Consider the following 4953-nt stretch of genomic DNA (forward strand, 5'->3'; position numbering starts at 1 on the left):
CTTAAGTGTAACTCTGAGACATTGGAAAAGGTTTCAATGTATGGCAGAGCGAATAAGAAGAATCAAATTAGGCAGAAGGATAAAAGTTTCTCAAATCTGAAAAGATGGGAGAGTACTTTAGTATCAGTTTTGTGATCATCTTAATGATTAAGAAACCATATCAAAATTAGTTCTCTAAGGAAATCTTAGTGCATTCTTATGACTAAGAAGAGGGATCTTGAATTGTTGAAATGGTTAAATCAAGAAGATGAGTCATACTTCGTTCCAATACAAGTCTTAGAGTCATACTCCAAGATTGTAACTTGAGTGACATGTCTCAAAGGAGGTTTAAAACACTTGTCAAATGTAAGAGTAAAAGTTTTCTACTCTTGTACATTTGAAATTGGTAAGTTGTGATGTTTTGGATAAAACAAAGACCAACTAAGGCCAATTGTGTGAAGTGTTTGTCTTGATTAGAATCCACACTATCTCTTGGATATTTGACAAGGGAGTCTTATAGGTCAAGAGGACAGTGGGAGTCTTAAAAGTCTTGAAAGTCTCAAGAACTAATCAAGAATAAAACCTGAAGTTCTTCACTAGCACACGACTTGAGGTTTATAACCTATCGTGTTGACTTATTCTGTGCCCATTCCAGTTAAAGTTGACTTTGCATATGAGTTCTTAGAGTTCTCAATTTGTTGCACAACAACTTGGAATCAATGGCAGGCCCTTGAGCTGCCAGGTGGCAAGAAATTAAGATTGAGTTCAGTCCATATGAGTTTAGATTTGTCATTATCCTTGTCTTGTGATTATGGTTTGACAAATTCACATGGATAAGAACACATACACCAGTAAATCTAAGTGTCATAAGGTTTCTCTCCGATTCATGAAAATGATGGTGAGGAAACACTTTCACTAAGTAGATTTTAGCTAGATAGCAATTGTGATATTTGCATTCTCAAAGTCGTTAGTGGAGCACGTGTGGTTAACCGGCACACTAATATGGACTTGTGAGAAGTGGCAAAAAGGTCTAACCATTATGATTACGGCATACCTCTTCATAATTGTTTAGACTCACAAGTGTGCTATCTAAAGGAAGGTGTATGATTTTGATAAAGTCTTATCAAAACAATCTAGTATCAGAAATCTGAACTTTGGTAAGAAAGTCAATGAAGTATTGATTTCTAGAAGTCCAGCTGGTTTCTAAGTACATGTCAAAGCTAGTGGGAGCATAAGTGTTATGCTAATAATCATCATGTTAGTGGGAGCATGATAATTATGATAAGTATTGCAAGTTAGCAATGTTAATTATAGAAAACAAAAGGTCTCAGTTGGGAAAAGTTGTTTTGCTATAATTAAGGGAGAGGAAATTATGCTTCATCTCAAATCTATAAGCTTAGATCGTGAGGTTTTAATCATTTAGTCAAGGAAATATATATGAATTTCATGTTGGAATGGCTCAACATAAGGAAATTCTGTATATGGGTCCATTATTTGCGTTCTAAAACTCGATTATGATTACGGCATCCCTTTTCATAATCTGAATTATGAGAACTTGGCAAATTGAAATGGAAATATTATAGCAAAAGACTGGTTTAGTCTTTATGTAAGACATCATGAATCGTGTCCCATATGCTTCGGATATAGGATCGATTACATGTGCTATATTCATCCGTTCTAAAATTTTCCAAATGCCTGGGGCATTAAGAAGGGAAAAGGTTTAGAACTGGATATGACTAAAAGGATTAAACAATTGTCGAGGAGAATCTAAGGTTTACCAAAGATTGATTGCTCAAGGACAGTTGGAAGTATAGTGATAATTCTGGAAGGACCATATTGACATAATCTGGAAGGAGGCAACTCTTGTTCAGAAGTGATAGTCAAAATGGAATCTGGAAATGTTTCAAAGTTAGAATTTTCAGTCTGTTTAAGATTAGGAAACTTAATGCAAGAAGGATGTTTCCAAGGAGCTGATCTCCTTTGGAATACTCTGTAATGATTGTTGTCAAGTCTTTCTGACTTTGTGCATAATCATTACAAGAGGATCAATGCATATAAGTTTAGAATCTAACAGATTTCAGTAAATGGCATGAATTTGGAATTCTTGCATTTGCGGTAAGGATTTGGAAGTGTGAAAGGAGAATCAATGAAGTTATGTTCAATTGATCTAGTTCACAAAGTAAAGATCATAGGCAAACATAGTATGCATACTTGGTGTGTGGCATGACTAGTGTTTAGAAAACATAGTGTACATGCTTGGAGCATGGGACAACTATTGTTTTAAATTCAAGAATAAAGTTGATAGCTGAAACAGTATACAATGAATAATGTGTAATCATATGGTGACAAATAAAAGGTGTTTTATTTATGTTCAAAGAGTTGATACCATATTGGATTCAATTATTGTTGTGTTTCACTTTGCATGTTTTGACTTCCCGAATAAACTGGGTTATTCTTCTGGAATGACTAAGTTATTCAAACTATCCACAGTCGGTCATATGTTGGAAGTAGATATGAATTAAGACTGTCATGGTGAGTTGTAGAGGTCTAAGGTGTTGGACAAGGCTACAACAATCATGAGTGCTCATAAGTTCTGAGTAATGGATTCAACCCGCGCTCATTGGAATCACTTCATGGATTTTATCACGAGTGATCATGAGACGATAATATCTTATATTCTTCAAACCTAGAGATATGAGTTGTTACTATGAGTTGATAGTACATTGATTGCACGAAACCGCATTTGGTAACTTTGTGCTATAAAACGTGCCTTTGTGTATGATTCAACAAGTAGTAGAACAAGCCATATGAGTCGAAGTTTATCCGTTCCTTTTACCTTCGGGATAAGAGCGATATCTGTGGGCCCCTCGATGATTTGATGATGACAAATGGAAGTGCTCGGCCGGGCCAGGACTGATTTGATTTGTTCAATTAGTCAGTCGTCATAAATCGGAAATCGGGAAACAACAAATGGACAGAGAGAATGATAATAATCCATGTCTCAGTCCATATGATATCTAGAATGGAGGAATATATGATCCCTTATCTAATGGACAAGTCACTGACAAAGGTCAGAGTTTATCTACAAGGTCAAAGTTCGACAGAAGCTTTTGAGAGCTACGATTGCCAGTTGGTTCCTGAAGTCATACGCAATAATAGTTTTAGACTTATCCAAGTGGGAGACTGTTGGATTAATGTCTAAGTCCATAACTATAATTGGTAAGACTTGACCCGACCCGGCATGGTCCATTTGGGTTGCATGGCATCATGCACTTGGATAGACTAAATGAGAGAAATAAGACACTTATGGTTATTAATATATTATAAGTTCTAGTATATTAATAATAAGAATAATAGTATTTAATTAGTATTGATCAAGAATTAATCTGGGATTAATTAAGTGATCAAAAGAAGACTAATTAAATATATGGGTTGATTGTGCAAATCATCCATAACTTATATAGTGGGCCAAAGCTCCATGGATAATCAAGTTGGGTTAGACCCATAGGATGGTCCATGGATGCTCCATGGAGGTTACATAACCCATGGGTCATGGAAATGAAAGGTCATGACAATTAGGGTTTACATGGTGTAACTCTAATTGTAACATACTATATAAGCATCATATTATTCACCAAAATCGGCACTAGTGGGTGTACTAGAAGGGCTAGCCGATTTCATGAAGTGTGGGTTTTCTCTCAAGTCATTCCATGTGTATTTGGTGTTGTGTGAACCATTTGAGGTGTCACACTTGGGGCACTAGGCACTCAAGCTTCATGAAGACTTTCTACACCAAAGAGGTATGTATTCTATCTTGCTATAGTCATTGTTTTGTATGCTAGATTAGGATAATACCTTGGAAGTTCTTATTTGCATGTATAATAGAGAAAACATAGATCCAAGGTATTTAGGGTTGCATGTACACTTAGGAGTGTTAGAATGCTCAAAACCCAACAGGGGGGCCGAAACTGCTCTTTCGGTTGTTGTTGGATGAAGGACCAAAACCGTTGTTTCGGTTGTTATTGGGTGAAGGACGGAAACTCTCCTTTCGGTTGAGGGAGCGAAACCACCCTTTCGGCTCCTATTGGTCGAAGGACCGAAACCATCTTTTCGGCTCCTTTCAGTAGAGGGACCGAAACCATTCTTTCGGTTGGTATTGTGGTGAGGACCGAAACTACTCTTTTGGTTTATTCCCGACGTGGGACCGAAACTTCCCTTTCGGTTCCTTGAGTCCTCTTGTGATTTGTGCTTCCTTTCTATCCTTATAAAGTCAGGATTTTGGGAATTCCAAAGCCGTTTTCTTTCTGAGAGATTCTTCTTGTATCTCAGATTTCTTTGATACTTTCTATCAGCCACTTGTTTTGGATTTCTGTGAATGTTGACCTTTCTTTTCGAAGTATGAGCACAACATTCACTTTTTACCGAAGATGTGTCACTAGTGGTTTGCATCGGTTCGTGCAATGGGGTTTTAGTGCCACTTGTGCTCGACACATCATATTTTGTAGGCTCATTTAGTGGTTCAGGTGTGTATATACGTTTCACTCTCCATGAAGTTTTTTGAGATACTCCCTTCGTCTCATCAACGTTGTCTATTGGGGCCGACCAGAAAAATTCGTCACATCCACCAGCATTATCTTCTTCTACCATAGCTGTTAATTTTGTAGTTTGTTGTGGAGTGACACCCGGTACTGTGTAGACTTGATTTGGAGTATTTTGTACCTTTTGGTACACAACAGCTTTAGCTTTGAGAACTTTGGTTTTGTCGGTAGACGAGGGAGCAAACTCAACGGAGTTTCTAAAAATCAGGTTCTTGTGTGTCTTAGGCTCGCTTTTGACAAATTCAAAACTGTCCACCAAATCTTCTACATAGATTTCACTCAGATCATCATCCTCATTAAGTTCAGATGCGTTTTCAACATCAATTTTATTTTCTGAACTTAACTTGGCATTCAAAGAGTCAAATTTTTGTACAGT

The sequence above is a fragment of the Lactuca serriola genome, chromosome 8 (assembly GCF_051521515.1).
Source record: "Lactuca serriola cultivar US96UC23 chromosome 8, Lser_US96UC23_V15, whole genome shotgun sequence".
Taxonomy (NCBI): domain Eukaryota; kingdom Viridiplantae; phylum Streptophyta; class Magnoliopsida; order Asterales; family Asteraceae; genus Lactuca; species Lactuca serriola.